Source organism: Silurus aristotelis (genome assembly GCF_946808225.1).
Source record: "Silurus aristotelis genome assembly, chromosome: 20".
NCBI classification, from domain to species: Eukaryota; Metazoa; Chordata; class Actinopteri; order Siluriformes; family Siluridae; genus Silurus; species Silurus aristotelis.
Window position 1 is genome coordinate 11,830,497 of NC_139593.1, and position 26,631 is coordinate 11,857,127.

The window sequence follows — 26,631 nt, forward strand, 5'->3', positions numbered from 1 at the left end:
TTTGACTTTTCAATCTGTGTTTTGTGTAGCTAATTTAAATACCTCACAAGTATGTGATGAAAAGTCACAGCTGTGTGAAAAGAACTTGTAATTAATAAATAAACGAACCGCATGACTGACCAATATTAACTTAAAATTCGAAGTAAAAAGTCCCAGTTGCAATAATTGCAAGAAATTTGCATTTGTGTGCGAATAACCTGAAATTATACAAGATAAAAGAAGCTGACACTAGTGTAATACTTTTTTCCTTGCACTTGTGACTGCATGGATGAAAGGTTGGAATTGCATTCAAATAACATCTAATTACGAAATTTTATAAAGTAGCCTTTGTGTGAAAATAGCTTTAAATTTACAAGTCACAAGAAACGTTCAGCTGCTTATTATTTACTCACAGCTATGAGACAAATGTCCCGCTTGTGTAAAAATCATGATATTTAACTATAAATAAGAAGATACTCTAAAGACACGCAGCTATGTGAAAATAATCCAGAATTAAGTGAAAAAAAAGTAACATTACAGTCAATGATAATTTGTGAGAGGAAAAGTCACAGACGCATAAAAATATCCTGCAATTAAGTGAAAGACATTTTTAATTAAGTAATAGAAAGTATATAATGTTTCATATCAGGTGACAAAAAACTGTAAGAAATAAATAAACAATACACAATTTCCATAGTGAAATCTTTACAGAGTTTAATGATCACCACCCTAATAGCTGACGGAGGCAGGATCCATCGGCATGCGGTAGATGGAGGGATCTAGTAATTGGACGAGTGCTGAGGTCTAACACGAACAAATGAAATATCAGTCTGAACGACTATAAATTTGATTTGACCTGAAACCTACATCTGAACAAGTGCTGAAACCCAATATGGGCGAATTCCATTTCAATCTGAAACACGATCAATTGGATCTGACCTAAAACTGGCACTGCTTTTTGATAAAAGACATTGGGGGGAAAAAAGAAAGTGTATGTGTAGTGTATTCCGATCTGTTCAGGTTAACAGCTGGGTAATAAAGAACTGTTAAGGTGGGTGGTTATGTAGTCATATGTGTCATTTTTAATCACCGCCCTCAGTTATATAAACATTAACAATGCTATACTGCTGAGAATAGCACACAATGTTTAATAGGATGTTAGACAAAAAAATAGCCCTTTGACGTTCATGTTTTAAGGTCTCAAACACACAACACGTAATAAGTTCTGCATTTTAATAAAAAACCTAGATCATTCCTGTTGATATAACATATAAATAGATAACAAAATACTGTAGACACGCCTATACTGTAAACTGTACTCAAATATTAATGCTACAGTACACAAATACATTTTAGACAATTGTGTACTTCTAACTTTGTGGCAACATTATGGGATGTGATTACCAGGTGTCCAAAATTTTTTTTGGCTAAAAAGTTTGCATACTTTATATCTAGAAATGGAAGCTACCATTTGGCATATTATTATTATTATTATTATTATTATTATTATTATTATTATTATTATTATTATTATTATTATTATTATTATATACATTAAAGGAGGTGGTAGCTCAGTGGTTAAGATTCTGGGTTACTGATAAGAAGGTCAATGGTTCAAACATTCTGGGTCAATGGTTCAATCACCACTATTGCCTCGCTGCCACTGTTAGGCCCTTGAGCAAGGCCCATAACATTCTGTGCACCAGAGGCGCTGTATCATGGTCAACTCTGCGCTCTGACCCCAGCGTCCTAACATCAAATCCTCTAAATGTGAAATTTACTGTAAATGGAAATCAAGTGGTCCTCCAACTCGTAAATTCAACCTTGCGTTTCATAAATTGGAATTGTGGTACCCTACCTGCACTGTAATTTTAAGATAAAACCCCATGCTTTATGCTTTTAAATCAAACCTCTGTGTAATGTTTTACAATTAAACTAGCTTTATTAAATCAACAATCTACAGCATACCGTATATGAAACTTTAAAAGTGCTACAATTTACAACATGTATTGTACAGTATTACATGACTTCATTGTGGTTTGTTGCTTATTACTGCGTTTCTTAACTAGCCTGAACATCAACCATCTGTCTGTGTTTCATAACCTGTCTAGGAATTTAATGTAAAATTTTTACAGTTAGTGGCAATTTGTGGGTTGTTGTTGAACTCAACTTATTGTTTTTCGGCTTTCTCCATCAAGTCTTTTCAAGGTGCTTTGTAATATGTCCACCCTGTAATATGTACGAATCTGTATGTTTATTGGTATAATAAACACAGTAAGTAAATCAGACTAAATCAGTATCAGAGAGATGAATGAATAGTAGTTTATAAAGTAGACAAGGTCATGGCATTTTTCTTTCTACTTATTCTTTTTCTTTTACTTTTTCCAGACATTTTTTAAATTCAGGCAGCTTTAGTTTTTTTTATATATTATAATAAGTCATTCGTATTATTTGAATGGTACTCATCTTGAGTCTTCATAACAGTCATGAGGATTACATAAATATTTATTTAGAAAAAAATAAGACTTTTAAGGCTTTCTTAAGTTTTTCTTTAGCTAAGTGAATTTACCTTTGCATGAAGAGAGGGGATAGAGAAAGAGACAGAGAGAGTTGTTGTTTGTGTTATTATGGCTGGATTGGATTGGTTGAGAATATCTTTGTCCATTTTGATTATCATAATACAAGATCTTAGTCTGCTTTTAATAAATAGTTCCTGGAGGCAGTATCTACTTGGGTTTTTATTTGAGTTTTGCCACTTTATTCTATTACAGCTGCAGTCTTCTTGCACAGACATATTTAGGTAGCCTATATGTCAGAACTGAATAAGTTCCTTGTACTATTTAAAGTAATAAGCAATTCAGCATTCATAACATTGTAAAGAAGCAAAAGGAAAAAAACAGACCTAAATTTTTACACAAACAAAAAAGTTAAAGGGTTTATGAGGTGAGTATTTTCTAAATATATTTATGCTTGTTTCAATCTGGCAGGAACGATAAAATAACCAATCTTTACAACTCTAGTGGTAAAACAGACACTGCTGGAACAGCAGAAAAGCACATTGGGTTCCACTTCTGTCAGAAAATCAGCCTACGTTGGACACAGGATCACCAAAACTAGACAATTGAAGATTAGAAACAGATGAGGCAATGTATTTTATTTTATTTTTTCATTTAAAATGTATTAATATTAATTTATTTATTTGTAGTTTATTTTGCAAACAAAAATAATGTATAGAAAAGTGAATACCCTTGTAAGTGTACTACTATATATAATAATAATAATAATAATAATAATAATAATAATAATAATAATAAGAAGAAGAAGAAGAAGAAGAAGAAGAAGAAGAAGAAGTAGAAGAAGAAGAAGAAGAAAAAGAAGAAGAACAAGAACAAGAACAAGATGAATAATAGGTTGAGTAAATATAATTGCTCTGGCTAAATGTACTAAGTCTAAAAGAAACTAAAGACTGACAAAAGACTGAACAACTTCAAATTCTTGACATAAATGAGAGAGAGAGAGAGAGAGAGAGAGAGAGAGAGAGAGAGAGAGAGAGAGAGAGAGAGAGAGAGAGAAAGAGAGTCAGCCTATTCTCTATGAACATCTTGGATTTGGGTTGTGTCTTGCCTAAAAAATGTTCTGAGCTCTAAGCTCCAAAGGAATTAAAAAATTCATGGGATGCATTGACTGTGCCTTAGATGCTGACAGATAATATTAATGTGCAGCACATTGTAACGATCACTGTGTGTGTGTGTGTGTGTGTGTGTGTGTGTGTGTGTGTGTGTGTGTGTGTGTGTGTGTGTGTGTGTGTGTGTGTGTGTGTGTGTGTGTGAGTCAAATAAAAGGCTTATTAACATACTGATCGCCTTTAATGCTGTTAATAGTCCAATGCATGAAAAATCCTATCTTTCTAACACCACCTAAGGAGCTTATTTGAGACAATCTCAGAGTGTGGTTCTGCATATTGATAAACCATTGAATGGAAATGTCCTATAGTTGTTGAATGCTGCCTGAGAGACTGTAAATATGCAATGTGCAATTTCCATAAAACTAACTTGTGTAATGGTTAAAAAGATCCACCCTGAGCAATGTGCATGTCATTTCTAATAAAAATGTATATATATAAATTCAGTTGATATATATATATTTTTCTCAACACTATTAAACACCTTTGGGATTAATTAGAATTCTGTCTGCCTCAGTGCTCCTCATCCTACATCAGTACTAAAACACACTTGTGGCTTCCCAGAACAGCTTCCCAGAAGAGTGAAGCTTATTATACCATCAAATGGAGACTAAATATGGAACGAGAGGTTCAAAAAGCACAATTGAATATTGGATCAGGTGTCCAAAAACTTGTGTCCATATAGTGTTTCTTTTTTTTCTTTTTTTTTTCCTTTCCTTTTTTTTTTTTTAGGTGATACAGGCCTTTTATAAGGATGGCATTCCTAACAAAAAATCCAAAAATCTAAAAAAAAATCATTTCTACTTGATTTTAATAACTTTCATTAAACGGGCATATTTAAAAGATGAATTAAAATAAAGGGTCGTTTAATACAATGTAGATAAGTACAATGTACAAATGTCTCAGGGTCCATTTTCTTTTTTCTTCTTCTTACATTAAAATGTTCTTTTAAACACGCTAAATTGAATTCAGTAGCATTAGGGCTCATGGTCAAATTAAGATCAAGGGCCAATCTTTCTTTATCTCTGTCTTTGCAGACGGAGACCTTTTCAACTGTTAATTGGTTTAGACAAAATCACTAAGAAGGGCGTTATACTTTAAGTGGATAATGGGGCCTTTTGCTTCTCAATGAGGAATTGATTCTTTTCTGTGGTTTCGATTTTGTATTTTATAGTTGGACATCAGAATTAGCATAATTACTCGATGGATGGATAAATGAATTAATCATTTAAATGTAAGCATATTATTGCATTACTGTAATATGCGATTTAGCATATCCTGTATGACCTGTAGTTTGCTTGCATTACAAATATCTAGTAATTGCAGGTAATGTTTGGTTTTGGATTTTCAGCTATGGGGTTAGTTATATGGTCCAGTTTTTTGGTCCAGTAGTTAATGAAACTAAGGATATAATATTTACTAAAATTTGGTGAGGAAATGTGCAGTATTTATTTCTCCTTTTTACATAGGAAAAAGAAGAAAGAAAATACTGTTACATGGATTTTGATTCTGAAATACCTTTTTGGCCATGAAATACACATATTTACTTGTGAATTACTCATTTGTGTAATATCCAATTCATGCTCCATTGGAAGGCACCACTCATTTGTATCAAGGCAACTGTTTTTTTTTAACTGATTAAATTTAAATTGAATTAAATAAATTGCGGATTGGAAATGAAATAATCTGAACTTCATCTGTCAGCAGTCATCTGTCTGTAGTTTGTAGAACCATTCCCTGTGTTTGACTATAGGATGATGCAGGAGTATTGCAGATGACTATATCATTATATACTGAATTGATGTGGTTAATGGACAACAAATATAAACTTAACATTATTAGCACATTTGAGATCTACCTACAGTAATTTCCATACTATTAAGCGCATCCATATATAAGCCGCACCCACTGCATTTTACAAAGATTTTTTATTTTGAACATAAATACGCCGCACCTGTCTATAAGCTGCAGGTGTCTACACTGAAACTAATGAACTTTACACAGGCTTTAACGAAAGACAGTGTCTGTTACACGGCTTGTATCTAAACAGTAGCCTACCAAGAAAGTCATTGTTCACTGTCTTCCTCCTTCTTTTCACAACAATTTCTCTCGAGAGTTTATCTTTTGGCATCGTTGTGCATTTAAAAATCACCATCGGTGAAGCTTTTCTCCCGATGCCGTGCAGCTCAGAACACAGGTGAAGTGCGTGTTTTTATGCCTGGTTGTTTTCAGCGTGACGAATGATTCGCATTTCCTGTCGACAGTCCGAGTGACCGGCAGGTCAAACATCAGAGGAACCTCATCCATATTTATGATGTGGTGCGGCCCGATTCAGTGGGAGTGCATCAGATTTAATATAAAGAGTTTCATTGGTTCACCTGAACCCGTTCCGCAATTTCATTGGTCTAATGTTATGGGCTCAGTTTTTTGGCTTGAAGTTTGTGAAACCGGGAAAAACCCAGGAAAAATCCATAAATTAGTCGCTTCGTTGTTTAAGGGTTCAAAACATGGGAATAAAGTAGCGCCTTATAGTCCGGAAAATACGGTACCTACTTCTTACCTGCTCTTTTTAAAAAGAACTTAATGATTATTTTTCTTTTCATAAATAGTATAATTAAGTACTATTTTATTTTCTCAATACTAAACTACAACTGCGATTTCTTACATTGTGAGTGCTTTCTGTATTTACTTGACCAAGTACAGATGTAGAAACCTGTAGTTTTCAGATATATAAATATGAATTTTAGATAACAGACAATACTTACAACATTAATCACCACATAGTTAACTTTTGAGTATAAGGCTAATGTAACTATGTAGTAATCAATGTGCTAAAAATATTTATCACCAGTAATTTATGTTAGTGATTTTCACATTGTACACATGATGTTCTATGTTTTTATGACAAAACTGATCTTTCTCTCTCTCTCTCTCTCTCTCTCTCTCTCTCTCTCTCTCTCTCTCTCTCTCTCTCTCTCTCTCTCTCTCTCTCTCTCTCTCTCTCTCTCTCTCTCTCTCTCTCTCTCTCTCTCTCTCTATATATATATATATATATATATATATATATATATATATATATATATATATATATATATATACCTAACACTGTAGAATTTTTGTAATCTAATCCTAGAGATGTTTCTATTTAAGATATTGCTCAGAATAACAGAGAAGTGATATGCCTGATTCAGGAAATTAAAAGTAGGCTGGCAGCTGGCCATCGTGTTATTACAGCAATGGCATTTGAGTCGATACAACAGCCTCTATTTTAGGCACACGGTTTTATCAATTACTCACTTAAGAGCTTCCTGCTTTCTCTCTGTCATACTTTGGATCAGCTCCTGTCATACCGATCAATTTTTATACCTGCTACTATTAACTATCTTTTTGCTTGAGTTTTGCTTAGATATGTAGATAAAAGTGATTAATAAAGGAATTGATGAACCAGTTTTGCATTATATTATAGGCACCAAAAACTGCATATAATCACTACTTTTTTTTTTTTTGTATGTGTAAGATTTGCATTGTAAAGATTCATTCTCTTTAACACTTCCCTCCATTTCCTCCACTTCCCTACATACCACTCAAGATAAAATTCATCCTTTCAGATAACATTTAGATGGACTAACAGCTAAGAAGAAATAGTAGACGAGCACAATCAGATTTTTTACAACCAGATTTACAACCAGATTATCTAATAGCTATTTTGCAAGCACTGTTTATCTCATTCTACTCAGCCATCTACTGTATGACCATCTATACATACAATATATGGTTTGTGGACACCTCACTAAGGTTTCTAGTGCTTTTTAAACATCCCTTGCCAAATTTATTCCCTACTCCTCTGACATCGTCTAGTTGCTGTTATGATAACTTCCACACTTCTGAGATGATGTTCCACTCGATTTTGAAGTGTGATTGTGGAGATCTTTGCTCATTCAGCCACAAGGGTGTTAGTAAAGTCAGTTCATGCCAGAGGTGTTCAGTAGGGGTGTGATCAGAACTCAATCTTCTAGGTTTGGGTCTCCTAGTTCAAGTGAAGGGACAATTTGAAAAGACATTTAATACAGTTGTGTGCCTCCAATTTTGTGGTTAGAATTTGAGGAAGAATCACATACAGCTTGAAAGGTGTGTGTGAAATACTGACATGGCATGTAATTAAATGATCAGTTTCTACAGTCATTTATCCAAAAACTTTATACTGATCCAAAACTCTTTTTTTTTTTTTTTTTTAAATAGAGATACTTTGCTAACACATCCAGGTGAAATGTAACCAAGCTTTTACTTCAGTTTGAATCCCTTAGCAGTTTTGTTTAACTTGAACACAAAAAGCTCTCAGATTTTCTACTACATTTTTAAATGTTAGTACATTTCACATTATGTTTGTTTGAAGATTTCTTCCTGACATTTTGAAACTTGAACTCCTCATTATACCATGGGGTTTAATGTGGTACGGCTGAAAAGCTGTTTTTTTTTTAACACAGCCAAGGATTAAAAATAACCATACTTACATCAAATTAAAAAAAATATGGTTTATTTGGTTTCTCCTGGATTTTTTTAAATTATGTCTCATGTTAGTGGGAGGTATGCAAGCACATTTTTGATAATAATTGATGTACTGTTTACACAGTGATGTCAAGGAATCGTGATCATGAAACATAGCAGGGGTCAGGGTACGGACCAAATCCTTTGGGTGAGATGATCAACAGTAAAACATGAACTTTTCCAATTTATGGGTAATGTATTAGGCATTTGTCACACCAGGGCATTCGTAAACAAAACAAAGTATTAAAGAGAGAACATGAAACAGGTGAACACTTTAGGTAAACAAACAATTATGTTCCTGGTAGAAGGAAAAAAATAAAAAAAAAACAAAACCAACAAACACAAACCTATGGGAAAACAAAAGTGTATGGAGAACTGAGCAGGGTGGTTTACAGACAAACAAAGGTGCAATGTTCTGCTTTGCCATGTTCTATTTATGGTTCATGACCACCATTCTATGTCTCTCTTGGTGAAGGTGCTCTGAGGAATTAGGCTGTCTGTAGAAGTGACATAGAGAAAGTGCATGTTCACATCAGACCCAATCACATTGTGCAATTCAGAGAACCCGTTTGCTCATGGGAAGGTTGTCAGAATTTGAATAAAGACAGTTGGATTTCATTGTTCATTGTTCTTGTTCCTATTAATTATATTTAGTTTCGAGTGTCGTACTTGGTGTTCATTAGAGACCAGGTAATACAGTAGGTTTAAAAAAGATGTTGGACCAAGATCAATGGAAAAGCACATTTTCTGTCCGGTGTATCATTGTGCTGGTTCTTCTTTTTTGTTAATGCTGTTTATCAGACATGATCTAATTGCTTCTCTGCCTCTAATTATCCAGCTGAACCCTTTTTGCAGGATGTTGGAGTCATTTATTACACAAGACATCCAGTGCATAGGTCTATTTTTATTTTTTTTGTATTATCACTTTTTTTTTTTTTAATGATTCATAGCACTTACATAATGTTTGGCGTAATACAGTTAAAATACACAAATTCTGTATGTACAGAAGTTACTGCTATAGCTGGGAATTGGTGGCTTAGTGGTTAAGGCTCTTGGTTGCTGATCTAAAGGTCGGAGGTTCAAGCACCAGTATTGCTAAGCTGGCTCTCTTGGGCCTTTAAACAAGGCCCTTAACCCTCTGTGCTCCAGGGGCACCGTATCATGGCTGACCTCGGCTGCCTAACATCGCTGGAATATGTGAAGAAAAGCACCTTTTTTTTTTTTTTTTTATAAAGCAGCTACTATTTTACGACAATTATTTTTCTAAATCTTTACGTTCTAGATAATAAACCAGGACAAACATTTGTAGGATACTTTATACTTGATCATGTCAACAATGAATGCAAGCACAGTTAAAGGAACATTTACATAAACATGTCTCTCAATCTCTCAAAGTTCTCTACCAACTCGCAATGGTAAGACAGAATCATGGCAATGGATCAGGTGAATGGCAAACAAGAAAAGGACAAAACAAGAATGTGAACGAGAAACAACAAACCAAGATACGGACAGTGAGAAACATGAAACAACCGGGTCAGTATATGTCAGAAATAAAGGAATCGAAGCATTATATTTAAAGAAACGAATTTAAACAAGTGGAGACAGCTGAGAATGAAACGTGTGAACAGGAGGACTAGTGACAAGACGGTTTTTGACATTACATGATTAAAAACATACATGTTGCTATGCAAACAAATATGAGTATGTGGAAGTGCGCTAACCCCGCAAGCTCTAGTATAGCAATCTTTTTATATTATTAAAAAAAATACTTAATGTTGATAAAAAAAAAAACACATCATAATTGAAGGATAATATAATTCCATTAAAAAACACATAAAAGGGGAACAAATTTATACTGTGTGCTGGAATGGTTTTCCAACAATCTTAAGTAGTTAAGTTGTACTCAGAGGTGTTGGGTACTTTTTGGCTGCTTTATCTTCACTCTCCATTCCAACTTATCCCAAACCATCTCATCTGGATTTAGATGTGATTGTGGAGGCCAGGTCATATGGTGCAATACTGCATCATTCTCTTTTCATGACAAATAGCTCTTACATAACATAAAGGTGTGTTTGGGGTAATTTTGGTTTCACCAAGTGCAAACCAGATGGCATGTCACTGGAAAATGCTATGGTACCATCACACCTCCTCTATGCTTCACACAGTCTTCACACAGTCGGAACCACACATTCAAAAATTGTCCGTTCGCCCTCTGTAAGTCTAACAAAGACACAGCAGTTCTTTTTAGCAAATCCTAAATTTGGGCACATCAGACCAACCAATCTAATGTCAATACCTTGTGTCTCTTGGTCTAAGCAACTGTCTTGTTGTTCTCCTGAAATAATGGTTTCTTCGCAGCAATAACTGAAGCATGCAGTCTCCTCTGAACAGTGGTTGTTGAAATATTCTGTCACTTGAACTCCGAGAAGCAATTATGTAAATCGGCAGTTTCAGTGACTGGTAATTCTAATAAACTTATGCTCTGCAGCAGAGGTAGCTCTTGGTCTTTCCTTTCCTTTACACCTTTCCTGGGGCAGTCCTCATGAGAGCCTGTTTCATTATAGCATTTGATTGTTTTGGAGATTGCACTTGGGGATACATTTTGCATTTTGGATTGACTAACTGATGATGAGTTGTGGATTTTAACAGTAGTTGCAATAGCACTAATAGTGCTATTATTGACTCAGTACTAGAGGTCAACTTTTGGCCAATTTTTGGCTTTATTTTTTAATCTGGCGATTGGGCTGCAGATTAGGCTGGTTATATAGCACGTGCATCTGACACACCAAACCGTGCATGTGCATTCTGCACTCGGCCTCCAAACCTGGTAACCGAAAGTGCTACAACTGTAAATATATACAGCAAGCAGCGTTTACACCTGCTGCGATCATTACAAAAAAAATCGTGTAGCTTTTTTCTGTCATATCTACTAAGTTGCAAAGACAACTGCAAGAATGACAACAATCGACATCATATATCCCTTGATTTCTAAATATCGCCATTGGCATCAGCTGGAAAAAAACCTATATTAGTCAAACTCTACTCTGTACTCAGCCACTCTTGCCTCTGCAAAAGACAACTAATGGTCTGAAGCACATTAAGAAGGCAAGAAATGTTACATATAAACTGTTCACTTGGCTCACCTGTGAAATGAAAATTATATCAGGTGACTACAGTACCTAAAGTAATTGTTAGATTAATGAGAGAATAAATTAAGTTTGCCAAGCTGTCATCAAAGCTAAATGTATCTACTTTGGAAAATATAAAATATAAAACATATTCAGGGATATTTAACATGTTTTTGTTTATGACATAATTCCATTTGTGTTCTTTCATAGTTTAGATGTCTTCAGTATTAATGTACAGTGTGAAAAATAATAAACATAAAGTTTAAAAAAAAAGTGAACACTGAGTGAGAAGGTGTGTCCAAACTTTGACTGATACTGCACACACACACACACACACACACACACACACACACACACACACACACACACACACACACACACACTAAAACCATTTCTGCTCTATTTGCGCTATTTATTTATCATAAATCCAGCAACACCTTAGAACAGGATAATGTCCAACATTACCATTGTCAAGCCCCAAAACAAATTCGACTGTCAGTCACTTGAGTGATATGGCAGCTTACAGCTGTCATTCTAACTCTGCTACTGTGTTTTTAACTCGTGGCCTGACAAGCGGTCCCATCTGACATCACCTGACAGGTGGCGTTGCATCATTTCCTGATGGGTAACAGCAAAAGAATCAAGAAAGAAAGAAGAAAGAAGCAAGCACAAGAAGCAAACATACTGATTGCTGTTTTAATGATGTTTGACTGACTAATGCCTGGATTTTGCATCGTAGCATATTTCTGGGTCTTGTTTTCCTGGGCTTTGGTGAATATCCCCTATCAGTGGCAGGGCTCACAGGACCTGTGTACGAAAACAAGGATCTAATTAAGGAAGCAGAACATGAATAGCTGTTAGTCAGTGAGGCTGCTCAGTGGGCGTTTAAATGTGGGTCTGTGTATGTGTGTTTGAGACACAGGAGCGCCTCCTGTGAGGACAAAGTAGAAAATTGCTGTCAGGTGCCTGTGAAAGTTTTAAGTTAACTATAATGGAATTGTCTTATTTGCTCTCATGAGTGTGAATGATCTGTCTGTCTGTCTGTCTGTCTGTCTGTCTGTCTGTCTGTCTGTCTGTCTGTCTGTCTGTCTGTCTATCTATCTATCTATCTATCTATCTGTCTGTCTGTCTGTCTGTCTGTCTGTCTGTCTGTCTGTCTGTCTGTCTGTCTGTCTGTCTGTCTGTCTGTTTCATCTTGTTTTATCCTTGTTATTCATTATCCCCAGCATGACACTTAAGGCTGACACTGACAGAAGCAATGTGAGAGTACTTTATGCACTCCTTTAGCTGGCAAAACATATCAGCTTGTCACTGGGGTTGTAGTGTTACTGATATTTACTTTATGTATTCCATTGTGTTTTTTTACAGTACTGCAAACGTTCCTTTAAAATGTTTAAAAAAATATTTGACCCCCTATTAATCTTATTGTGTAGCAGTAAGAATGTTTTTCCACAAAGAAGATTTTTGGTATCTTTGTAAGTCTGAGCTTGTCTCATTGACTTAATGGGAGGGAGATGGAGAGAGCGAGAAGTAGAGAGAGAGAGAGAGAGAGAGAGAGAGAGAGAGAGAGAGAGAGAGAGAGAGAGAGAGAGAGAAAGAGAAAAGGAGAGACGGTGAGTCAACAACTTTTAGAACGAAAGAAATGAAAGCAAGCAACCAGTATTAAAGATGTTTTATGACATTAAATGTAACTATACACTCTATGGATGTATTTGGGACACCAAATTTCCCAATTTGTACAGACAACCCTATAGGACGTTTTTGGCTTTGGTAACGTTAAATGTTAACGCTACTTCAATTAGGAGACCCAAACTTGTTCCAAGTAATGTTAATGTCCCTGTGCACAAAGCAAGCTCTGTGAAGATCCAGTATGGTAAATAAATACAAATAAATAGTTTAAAAATCATATATAGTGATTTCTGGATTTTTTTTAGATTATGTCTCTCACAGTGGACATGCACCTACGATGACAATTTTAGACCCCTCCATGATTTCTAAGTGGGAGAACTTGCAAAATAGCAGGGTGTTCAAATACTTATTTTCCTCACTGTATATAGGGAAATAAATTACATTAAAAATCTGATTTCTATTAAGGCCCTCTGACAGCCACTCTGGAACCTTTACAGAGTTTCCCAAATACACTCCTGTGTCTTGGCTGTGTGCTTCGGGTCATTATCATGTTGAAAGGTCAACCTTTGGCCCAGTCTGAGGTCCTGAGTGCTATGGAGCAGGTTTTTATTGAGGATATCTGTGTACTCCATTCAGCTTTCCCTAAACCCTTACCAATAAACCCAGACCAATTGCCAAGGCCTTGCTGCAGAAAAACACCCCTTACAGTATGATGCTGCCACCACCATGCTTTATATTTGGGATGTCTCGGGTACTGTAGGTAATGAGCGGTGCCTGATTTCCTCCAGATATGTAGTAACGTTTGGAATTGAGGCCAAACATTTTATTATTTGTTTCATCAGACCAGAGAATCTTGCTCTACACAGTTTGAGAGTCCTTCAGATGCCTGTTGGCAAACTCCAAGCAGGCTTCCATGGTTTGTACACTGAGAAGAGACTTTTGTCTGGAACTTTGTCCCATCTCCACATAGGATCTCCAGAGTTCAGTCAGAGTGACCATCTGGTTCTTGGTCACCCTTTTTACTATGGCCATTCTCCCCCAATTACTTAGTCTGGCCGGGTGACCAGCTCTTGAAAGAGTCCTGTTGTGCTACACTTATTTGATACCTTACAGCAATCCTATCTCCGAGCTCTTCAGGGAGTTCCTTTGAACTTTCGTGTGCCTTTCTAGCTCATGTTCAATCAATAAACTTTTCCAAAGAAAGACTAATCAAGGTGTAACAACATCTCAGGAACGATCAAGAGAAATAGGAGGCAGCTGAGCAAAATTTCAAGTGTTGTTGCAAATGGTCTGAATACTTATGCAAACGTGCAATTTCAAAACAATCCTTCATTCACTAAAATTTTTTTGAGGGATGTTTGTTTAATACCCATAGGTCCCCTGGTGGTCTAGTGGTTAAGATGCAGCGCTCTCACCGCTGCGACCCGGGTTCGATCCCCGGTCAGGGAACCATCCCCAGCCACTCTTAGTGCCAGTCCCAAGCCCGGATAAATTGGGGAGGGTTGCGTTAGGAAGGGCATCCAGCGTAAAACATGTGCCAAATCAAACGTGCGGAGGATCCGCTGTGGCGCCCCCTAACGGGAGAAGCCGAAAGAAATTTTTTTTTTTAGTTTAATACTCATGTTAACAATCAGCTGAAACTGTTGCAAGTGTGGATATATTTTCTTTCGCACCATATGTAAATTTGGATAGTTGCTCTTAAAGGACAAAAAGCACAATAAATAATAGTGTCTTTATCTATGAATATTTTCCCTTGAATGTTCTTATGACCCAGTAGCAACTTTTCCACGGTCTGGTCCTGGGTCGTGACCTGACGATTGGGGACCTCTGGAGCATCACGCAAAATCTACCTTAAGAAAGTATTGAACAAAATAAAACTGCTTATTTTCCTTACTTTTGTTTTTCACATCAACCTGTAAAGACTTGTATGTAAAAACCCTGCAGTTTGTGAGATACTCCAGCAACAACCATACCGTAAAGGTCAAAGTTACAGACGGCACATTTCTCCCTTATTCTGATGTTTGCTATACTATTAATATTAACTCAATTTCTTGACTCTATTTCATAGGCTGCACAAAATAACAAAAGGTGTGTTATACTTGTCACATGTCTATAGTAATATTCTTACTTTGCAGCTACCAGCAATGTTAGGAAGCTGGGGTCAGAGCAGAGGGTCGGCCATGATTCGGCACCCCTGGAGCACAGAGGATTAAGGGGCCTTGCTCAACGGCCGAACAGTGGCAGCTTGGTTATATTCTTGGTGAAATAAAATCTGCTAGCCTTTGTTCTGCCTCACACACTAGAGTAGCTTCAGGTCTAGCTCTGTATAATTAAAATTCCAGCTGATAAGTACTCGCATTTCACCCTAACAAGCAGTCGAAGTTACATTGATTTTAATTAGGAGACCTGCAGGCAGAGTTTAAGTTTTTTATGGCAGAGCAACCAGCAAAAAGTCGGCTCTGAATCTCCTGACAACCCAGGTGTGCTTTTTTCAATTGTGTAAGAAAATAATTCTATAAATTACATAGAAATAGATTCTGTATAGATTTAAAGTGCCTGGAGATGCTTGGGATGAGATATAAGGTCATGTGCAACTCACTTTCACTTGTGTATTCCATAATTCCAAACTGTCTTCCTCTATTTGTAGACCACGCTATCTCAAGTATCTTTTTCTTTTACAAAACTGATGCGTTTGATCTGTTGGGTATTTTATAGACAATTTTAGGCAAGTTAAATCTAGTTTTTGGGTGGAGATATACTGACTCCCAGCAGTGTAGTAAAGAAGAAACTCTTTGTACATAATTGTGTGTGTGTGTGTGTGTGTGTGTGTGTGTGTGTGTGTGTGTGTATAATAGGTAAGTAGATCATATTTAATTAGATATTTTCCTCCACTACTTGCTCCTATCAGGAGAGATAGTCTATATGTACTGAGTTATTACCTCACAGAGGAATCTTTTTCTCTGTGCCACTGTGCAGGTCAATAGCTTTTAATAATCTGAAATCTGCTTTGCAGTCTGTCTCATAATGGATAAGGCGAGAGGTGTGGGGAAAGTGGATTTTCTTGATTTGCACAGTGAGTTTTTTGCTGTGTAATAATCATGCAGTTCCTCAGCTGTATGTATATATATATATACAGCGCCTTGTGAAAGTATTCGGCCCCCTTGAACTTTGCGAGCTTTTGCCACATTTCAGGCTTCAAATATAATGTCATTTTTTGTGAAAAATCAACAACAAGTGGGACACAATCATGAAGTGGAACGAAATTTATTGGATATTTCAAACTTTTTTAACAAATAAAAAACTGAAAAATTGGGCGTGCAAAATTATTCAGCCCCCTTAAGTTAATAATTTGTAGCACCACCTTTTGTTGCGATTACAGCTGTAAGTCGCTTGGGGTATGTCTCTATCAGTTTTGCACATCGAGAGACTGAAATTTTTGCCCATTCCTCCTTGCAAAACAGCTCGAGCTCAGTGGGGTTGGATGGAGAGCATTTGTGAACAGCAGTTATAAGTTCTTTCCACAGATTCTCGATTGGATTCAGGTCTGGACTTTGACTTGGCCGTTCTAACACCTGGATATGTTTATTTATGAACCATTCCATTGTAGATTTTGCTTTATGTTTTGAATCATTGTCTTGTTGGAAGACAAATCTACAACCCAGTCTCAGGTCTTTTGCAGACTCCATCAGGTTTTCTTCCAGAATGGTCCTGTATTTGGCTCCATCCATCTTACCATCAATTTTAACCATCTTCCCTGTCCCTGTTGAAGAAAAGCAGGCCCAAACCATGATGCTGCCACCACCATGTTTGACAGTGGGAATGGTGTGTTCAGGGTGATGAGCTGTGTTGCTTTTACGCCAAACATAACGTTTTGCATTGTTGCCAAAAAAGTGCGATTTTGGTTTCATCTGACCAGAGCACCTTCTTCCACATGTTTGGTGTGTCTCCCAGGTGGCTTGTGTCAAACTTTAAACGACACTTTTTATGGATATCTTTAAGTAATCGCTTTCTTCTTGCCACTCTTCCATAAAGGCCAGATTTGTGCAGTATACGACTGATTGTTGTCCTATGGACAGAGTCTCCCACCTCAGCTGTAGATCTCTGCAGTTCATCCAGAGTGATCATGGGCCTCTTGGCTGCATCTCTGATCAGTCTTCTCCTTGTATGAGCTGAAAGTTTAGAGGGACGGCCAGGTCTTGGTAGATTTGCAGTGTTCTGATACTCCTTCCATTTCAATATTATCGCTTGCACAGTGCTCCTTGGAATGTTTAAAGCTTGGGAAATCTTTTTGTATCCAAATCTGGCTTTAAACTTCTCCACAACAGTATCTCGGACCTGCCTGGTGTGTTCCTTGTTCTTCATGATGCTCTCTGCGCTTTAAACGGACCTCTGAGACTATCACAGTGCGGGTGCATTTATACGGAGACTTGATTACACACAGGTGGATTCTATTTATCATCATTAGTCGTTTAGGTCAACATTGGATCATTCAGAGATCCTCACTGAACTTCTGGAGAGAGTTTGCTGCACTGAAAGTAAAGGGGCTGAATAATTTTGCACGCCCAAATTTTCAGTTTTTTATTTGTTAAAAAAGTTTGAAATATCCAATAAATTTCATTCCACTTCATGATTGTGTCCCACTTGTTGTTGATTCTTCACAAAAAATTACAGTTTCATATATTTATGTTTGAAGCCTGAAATGTGGCAAAAGTTCGCAAAGTTCAAGGGGGCCGAATACTTTCGCAAGGCACTGTATATATATATATATATATATATATATATATATATATATATATATATATATATATATATATATATATATATATATATATATATATATGTTTTACTATTTGTATTTGTACCATGGTCCTTACTGTGAAACTGCAACTCTAATCACGTTTGGATAATAATCGGTGCCAAGTGGCACATCATCTGGCATGAGTGTGTTCACTGGCTCGTCATCTAGTGTTGCACATTTGTGTACATTCTCGCTCAGTAATTACAGCTGGCATCTCCTGTCAGGCAGATATTAAATTACATATTAAGGTTGTAAATCACAGCAATTATCATAAGCTATAACAAAGTAATGAAAGCTATGATGACTGTCCCGCTCCTTCACTTACACTCTGTCCATTCATGTTAATTTACACAAGTAGCCTTGACTTAACAGGTTAAAAAAATGGACAAACAAACAATTCAATAAACAATAAAAGAATAGTAATATTATATTATTATTGATAAAAATATAATAAATTACTAAACCCCTGGCCATGCTTTATAGACTAGTGTGATAGCTGTTGCTAAATTAAACTTTTAGTGATATTTATCTCTATAGTGTGTCATGGCATGCTTTACATTTGCTAAAGAAAAAATGTCATTATTGTGCTATATGTCATAGGGTGTCATTGTGCTATACGTCACATTCATTCATTCATTTTCTCCCGCTCATCCGTAATTCGGGTCGCAGGGGCAGCAGTCTAAGCAGGCCCCCGCCTTCGACTGCTGCCCAATCCTCACAGCACCATCCCTTACGGTCCCTCCTGCAGGTGGTGAGCCCACGGGCAGGCGGCACCACGTCACGGACCTTGATATTTCCCTCGTAAGGGACCCCCGGAGCATAGAGGGTTAAGGGCCTTGCTCAAGGGCCCAAGAGTGGCAGCTTGGCGATACCGGGGCTTGAACCCCAGACCTTCCGATCGGCAACCCAGCGCCTTAACCGCTGGAGCCACCACTCCCCCTCCATAGGGTATAAAGATAATTATAATTCACATTGTTTTACTTTAGATATAAAAATAATAATGAAAAGAAAAGAAAGAAAGAAAGAAAGAAAGAAAGAAAGAAAGAAAGAAAGAAAGAAAGAAAGAAAGAAAGAAAGAAAGAAAGAAAGAAAGAAATTTGTTATGTTATGTTATCTTGTTATGAAGTGCAGGCTTGATTTAATTAAACTGTAGAAGAGAAATGTAAGTTTTTGCCATATGTTTATATATACATTAATATATATGTTTACTGTGTAATTTGTCTGTCACAGAATGTCATAGGTAAAATGGACTTGCTTGCATATAGCTAAAAGGAAACTCTATCAACATTGTGTTTCTATCATTAAAGGATTTCATTCAAATCATTTTTATTTGTAGAGCACGTTTAACAATAGACATTGGATACTGATGTCCTAAACTGTTAATATTACTTACATTCCAAATCCATCCTCAAAGTTATTGAGTTGCTCAGTAACTCCATGGATCTTTAGGCTATTGATGTCAAACCATCTGCACAGAGAGGTCTCCAAATTAATGCTAACCCTACTTTACAAATAAGGGAAATCATGATCATGTGAATGTCAGATTATTTGGATTGCTTAAAAATTAGCTTTATCTTTAAAAAAATAAAAATAAAAGAAATTCTTTGTTGAAAACTTCCCAGATTAAAAAACATGAAAATAGCATTATGTGCCAAGTATGTCTAAATATTTAGCTTAACAGTTAAATGCTAAATTATAAATAAAGAAATATTTATATTCATACATAAAACTTACTGTACTCCCCAATCTGCTTCACAGATCCCACTGCGACATCCGCAGCTATAGGAAACCTTGTATTATGACATTTTTGTAGTCTAAAAATACTTAAAAATCATATATAAAGGGGCCCGCTTTACTGCTATAGAATCCGTGTCATTATTGTGTCCTCTGTTATCTGTCAACGGGTATCACGATACTTATAATACACTTTGATTTACTTTATGAAATATTACATGCCAAGATAAAAACAGGCTTTCTTTATATCACTAATGCCAAATGTCATTTTTGTTCAACTGATAAAAAAAAAAAAAATGGACTACGGATATGGCTTGACTTTATCTACAGGAAAGTATGTCATTGTGTCATTTGTCTGTCACAGTGTCAGAATTCAAATGGGCTTCACTACTACTGTAGTTATAGTACAATTGTCATTACTGTCTTTCTTCTGTCAAAGTGTCAAGATTCGTAAAATTATGCTTGCTTTACTTCTCTACTATTTCTGTTATACTGTTTCAAATAAGGGTTGATTATCTAGAAGCATTAATCATGTATGTCATCAGAACTTTCTACCATGAGACATGAGATATGTGTGAAAGTTTACAGTACATTTTTATTATGTGATATATAGAAACATGCTGATTAAATCAGACTTGAAAAATAAAAAAAAATATATAAGGCATATGCTGTCATGATATTAAACAATCTGACACATTTGTGAGTTTCTCTTTAGGATGAATAAAGTGATCCATTTAACATAAATATAGATAACAGTAACCTAAGATTGTTATATTACTGGACATAACAGCAAATTATGACAGCATCTTACATCAGATATAACAGGTGTGTTGTATCATGTACACACTCATATAATAATTGCTTTTAAAAAATGTTTGCCAATTAGTCATATCCCATCAATTCCCACTTAAATATTACACAAGAGATATCAGTTCAGGCTTAACACTTGCTGTCTTTGAGACATGTGAAAACCACATGTTTTCTAACTGCTGTTTGCAGTTGGGGTCTGCTTAACACACTTCTGTATACACGGTTTTGATAGACGCCCACAATTGGCTAGTGTCTGTCTGATCGACAGGGAATGAGGAAAGACATCCTACTGGCTGTCAAGATGTAAATTCATGATTTTTCACAATGATATGACAAACATTTAAACATGTGTTATCTGGGACCAACACATGTCCAACAAAATTTGGTAACTCCAAGGTACTTTTTTTTTTTCATGTACTTTTGGCAAAAGACTGAGAACACTGCCGAAAATTCTTCTATTTAATATAATTTTATTTACTCTAATAGAATTTTCCTTAATAAATATAGATATCATTGATAAAAGCATGAGTGAAAAGTAGACTTGGATATTTACCGAATTTCTTTGTATTTGGTATGTCCCTTTTTAGCTTTAATCACAGTGTGCATATGATCTGGCAGAGACTCCACAAGAGGACTTGTGCAAAACCTTACGATCAATTTTAGATCAAATGCATTGGAGTGTCTTCTGAACACACACTTCAAGAGATGTGGCTTAAGGAAAGTTTGACCTTTTCTATAAAGCATTAATCATGATCAATATCACAAATTTGCTTGCATTTAAATAGAGACCTAGAAATTGGACCTATAAATATTTGGTGGTCTTTTGGTGTGGTAGCATTACAATTTTGTTTCACTTACACAACGAGAGCCCAACCTGTTCCAGCATGACAATGCTTTTGTAAAAAAAGTGAGATCCATGAAGGTTTACATAGGTTATAGTGGAAGATCTTGAGTAACCTGATTTGACTTCAACCCTACTAAACACCTTTGAGATGAATTGGGATGCATACCTGACTTTACTAATGCCCTTGTAGCTGAACGAGCACAAATCTCCATCACATTCCAAAATCTACTGTAACAACCTCCCAAAAATGTGGAGGGTTAATGGGGATTAAATGTATAATGCAAAATGTAATATTCAGGTATCCACAAGCTTTTGTCCATGAAGTGTGGTGCAGAATAAATAGTAAACATATAAAACTTTATTTTAACAGTGTCAGGGGGTAAAAAATAATTTTCTTTGTGGTGTCAGACTTTTGGACCTAGGGTTATAAAAATATTTTGTTAAGCATGCCATTACAGGCACGCAAAAACAAATATTAAGTCAGTTATCAGTGCCATACGAAGAAAAGTAAAGAAAAACTAACACTCTGTACAGGAATATTTTAGAAACCCAGTCCAAACCAAGTGAATTGTAATTTGCTTCATTTCAACATTAGACATCCAGCTGTAGATATAGATTCCTAATGAGAAAACCAGAGGCAACAGTAGCAAAGTAAAAAACAATCTGAGATGAACCAGACTGAAACAGAAACTGTCATCTGTTACAGAAGCTCTCAGCTTAAGGTTTGAGCTTCGCAACTTCACAGTATCTTTTCCCTCTCAGATTGCATTTACTTATTTTTTTTATTCATATTAAATTGAAATACATTATTTTTGAGAATTTTGATAACTATTAAATTTTAATGAGATGTGACCTGATGTCAAAGCCATTAATGAACTGGTTTCAACACAACCAAAACTGTTTTGAACCTCATCTGGCTCAAATCCAAGAAACAGGGAATGATTAATTCAAATCAAATCAAATCAAATCAAATTTTATTTTTCACATACACATGCATACAGAGTACGACATGCAGTGAAATGCTTTGTACGACTGTCCAACATTTAAGCATAAAAAGGAATATAATTTAAAGATTAAAAAAAATAAAGTAGATAAATAAAAAGTAGAAACTATAGAAAATATATGAAAATATACTGTATGTATATAGATGAATGAGTATGGCAGATAATGACAGTACAAATTAAAACGATTAAGTGCTTGTCCTTCAAGTGTCCATGTGCAGTATGGTGTGGTATAAAGTGACACTGTGCTGTTCAAGTCCAGAGTTGAAGTGACAGTCCAGAGTTAAGGTGTCATATAATAGTACAAAAAATAGTTGTACAAAAATGAGTAAAGATGGAGAGAGAGGTCCAGTACTAGTTCTTGGGTGTTTCCTTGTCTAAACTTTGAATGGCCTATGGGAAGAAGCTCCTCTTCATTCATTCTGTGTTCGCTTTCAAGGAGCGAAAGTGTTTCCCTGAACGCAACAAAGAAAATAGTCCATTGTTGGAATGACTGAGGTCCTTCACAATCTTCCTGGCTCCCCGTGCTGTAGATGTCCTGCAGGTCAGGGAGCTCGATGTGGATGGTATGTTCAGCTGACCGAATCACACTTTGAAAAGGGCTCGTCTGTCCTGCATGGTGCTGTTCCCAAACCAGGAAGTGATGCTACCCCTCAGGACGCTCTCAATGGTGCAAGTCTAAAAAGTCCTTAGCACCTGAGGGTGTATCTTAAGTATCTCAGATGGTACAGACGCTGCCGGGCTTCTTCACCAGGGTGTTGATGTGACAGGACCAAGACAGGTCCTGTGTGATGTGAACACCTAGGTCCCGGGAACTGTCCAATTTCTCCACTAGGGTCCCTATGATGTTTGGAGGTTGGTATGACTGCTTCGTGCTAAAGTCCACTATCAACTCCTTAGTCTTGCTGACGTTTAGGAGAAGATTGTTCTCCTGCCACCATATCTCTTGGATTTTAATCTCCTGTAGGTAGGCCGTCTCATCGTTGTTGGAGATCAGGCCCACCACAACAGTGTCATCAGTAAACTTGATGATGGTGGTGGAGTTGGAAGTGACCACACAGTCATATGTGTACAGTGAGTACAGCAGGGGGCTCAGAACACAACCATGGGGAGCTCCAGTGCTGAGGGTGAGGGTGGAAGAGGTGTGTTTGCCGACCCATACGGCTTGTGGTCTGTCTGCCAGGAAAATGGAGAGCCAGGAGGACCTCCATCTTAGAGGTGAGCGTGGAGGGAATTATGGTGTTGAACGCTGAACTGTAGTACACAAATACCATTGTTGCATAATTTCCTTTTCTCTAGTCCAGGTGCCTCATCATTGTGTAAAGAAGATGAGCAATGGCGTCCTCAGTAGAGCCGTTCTCGCGGTACACAAACTGTAGAGGATCCATTGTCGTTGTGTAATTATCATCCAGACAGAGTTGAAAATGTTTAGGCAGAATTAGGCAGAAATAAGTTCCAACTGTGAAAATAAATTTTAGACAATTAAAGATTCTTTAGTCAACAAAATCTAATATGGACGACACAGACGGAAAGATTTATATTCCTATTCAGTTTCATACACTTTTGCTTCGTAAAAAAATGGTTTTCTTTTTGGATAACCTACAAATTGAGGTCTTGGGGAGCGGATGTAAACAGGAAGCGAGCTGCACTACAATTTTCAATGTGCTTCGTTACACATCCCACCTGCCATTATTCATGTTGCCAGGAGAGGGCCTCTTACTGTTGATAGAAGGAGCATATGCTTCACCTCTTGCTACAGCAGATAGTCCGTGAAACTGTGCCAGGTTTTCACTTAGGCCATGAACACAGCATAAGCTAAATGTTTGGAATTCTTCAGCTTCACTTCACCAAAAGATGGCACTTAGTTTTGGTTTTTAACCTCAGTCAAAGAATCTGAAAATATCTGGGTTTGCTTCGATTCTGTTTTGAGCATGTCAGATGGTGAAAGGGGGCAGAGCTTCCAGAATTGGTATGCCTTTTAGATAATCTTTTTTTTTTTTTTTCACTGTAAAAGAGAAAAAATGGTTGCCATATTTTGGAGTGTTAAACGGAGTGTGTCGAGACAAGACAAGACCAAGATTTCGAGGGGTTGAGACCAAGACCAAGACTGAGTCAAGACCCCAACCAAACCAGCAATCCTCAAGATCCACATAACCCTAAAACTAACCCTTACTTTAAAAAAAATATAATAAAATTATACTAAAAAGTAATTACAGAGGTGAAGAGGTTTTAATAAGCAAACAAGTACAACCACTAAGGAGCTAAAATTTAGTTGATAATCTGTATTTTTGTGCAAACAAAAATGACAAACATTCAACATTTAAACTGCAGAAAACATGCAAATAACCAAAATATTCTGAACTCTGCAAACTTTTAGAAAATCAATAATATAATAAGTCTTAATATAAAAATGATTATACTGAATGTGGAATATTACTGTTCATAAATAGTAACTAAAAGCGCAAATTACAGGCTAGAGTTTTCACTGTTTTAAATGTATTTCACTCTTTTAAAGAAAAGCACAAGGCTTCTGCTATGGATTTGGCAGTTTGTATACATTTGTATAAAATCAATATCATGTTTGCAGCTTATATTCGTGTAATATTGCTTATTCATACCATTCATTTTTTTGTAATCATATTTCAAATTTTGTGGCCATGAACAACTAGACCAGGTAACAAGTAAAATCGACTTAGATATGTTATTAAGTCACGTACTGTAATGCACAGAATGCACCATAGAGGAGTAAGAAACAGCAAATAGTCCAAATCAGCAGTGATACACATAAACGTAGAACAGGTGAGGGTCCCATTTTGGGCACCAGAACATTGTAAGGGGTGTGTTAGGGTGGAAGTGGGTGTTCAGTGAGAGTTTAGCATTTACTTCGGCATCTTTCAGTTTTGCGTAAACAACGAAATGATTTCTATTGTAAATTTGTAATTTAGTGAATTAATATTTAAAATTAAAATGAATATAAGACTAAACAAATGTTCTTAACAAAATCGTGCAGTTTAAAATAAAATAAAAATCACACCGACCTGCTGGCAGAGTTCAAGTCTGTGCCACATACTGTTGTTAAACCTTCACAGTAGAGTGTCCTACTATTCATACTGAAATTTTCTTGTCTTGTCCATTTCAAATGCCAGCTGCATCATCAGGGAACACTTTATTTAATTTTTTTTTCAGAGTAGAAGCTACAGGACTGGCCTGTCGCATATTGCTATGTATCCACATTTATATTCTGTTATAATAGTCTTGATTGATAGGCAAGGAGTCATTGATGGATTGCAATTGTTAGAATTAGGACACTGTTAGGCTGCTCACCTGCTGAGGTTGTCATACCAGATCTTTGCCTGATCTGTGTTTATTAATTATCTTTTATAGCATCACATCTTATAGCAATTTATTTAAACGTTTTATTTTTTAATCTCAAGGTGGAGCTTGAGATCATAATAAAGCAATTAGAGAACCACAACACATGGGCAAAAGCATGTGAGAAACATAGCCGGCTTGGTATAGCAGCCAGTGTTGGGCCGTGCATTTGGTACATGGGCATTTAAGTGGGGACTTACCACACTTAATCCACCTCTTGATACCACCACCAATACAATAGAAAAACGCAATATAACAACGTGTGGCATTACAGAAAGAGAGGCATTTCACATATGGAGGGTGAATACAATTTTACTAAAGCAAGAAACCCAGTTAAGACTTCAAACCTCTATTCTACCACCGCAACTGTTCCACGTACATCATCTGGAGCAGTTCAGAATCAATATTTGTCTAAAAACATTAAAATGTAAATACAACAATACAACCTACTCACCAGAGATGCATACTGATCATTTGCACCGCTCCTTAGAGGCTGTAATCCAGTGGTACCGCTCGTATTCAGTGGTCTGGAAGTGGAGAACAAACCCTAGCTAGCTTCGTGGGTTGGCCGACCTCCTCCTGATGTCTGGCTTTTCTGGAAAATGGATTTTTACAGTTTTGCCAGTCAAACTGTAACAGTTTCCCTCTGACCAACCAATCAGAGGACGGAAAATGCTGCCACTATTCTGGGCCAGCTAGCTGCCCCTGTGACACGAATTTAAAATCTGATTGGGTAAAGAAACAAAGCTATTTCTTAAGAAAAAAAAAAAAAAGCCAGCAGGACATACAGGCTGAAATCTGATTGGACAGAAAATCGAACAACCACATACACGTACTGGAAGCAGTGCAGCCAAGAAAAATGCTATAAAATGAAGAGAATAAATGTTGAGAAGAAATTAATACAATTTCATGGAACAAATATTAGAATTTAGGTCGCAAATGTAGGTCAGTGCTTTTGATAGTGTTTAGGCCAGCAGAGAAGGCTTTGCTGGCTCTGACCGCCCCCGCCCTGAGAGCAGCAGTGAACTTAAAGACACGTGAAGATAGGAACCAATCACAGGACGGGGTGGAAACAGGACTTTATTAAAAAGAAAAGCACATGGCTACAC

The 26,631-nt window shown here is 36.5% G+C and overlaps 1 protein-coding gene and 1 long non-coding RNA gene across 2 annotated transcripts in view; both read left to right on the forward strand.

Annotated features, from left to right (window-relative positions):
- sorcs3a (sortilin related VPS10 domain containing receptor 3a) overlaps nt 1-26,631 on the forward strand; it is a 260,536-nt gene that overhangs the window by 79,222 nt on the left and 154,683 nt on the right. The gene's annotated exons all lie outside the window — the stretch shown is intronic.
- LOC310716186 lies at nt 9,442-10,446 on the forward strand. The gene is made up of 2 exons (XR_014530525.1): nt 9,442-9,842; nt 10,116-10,446. It is a non-coding gene; the product is annotated as an uncharacterized lncRNA (long non-coding RNA).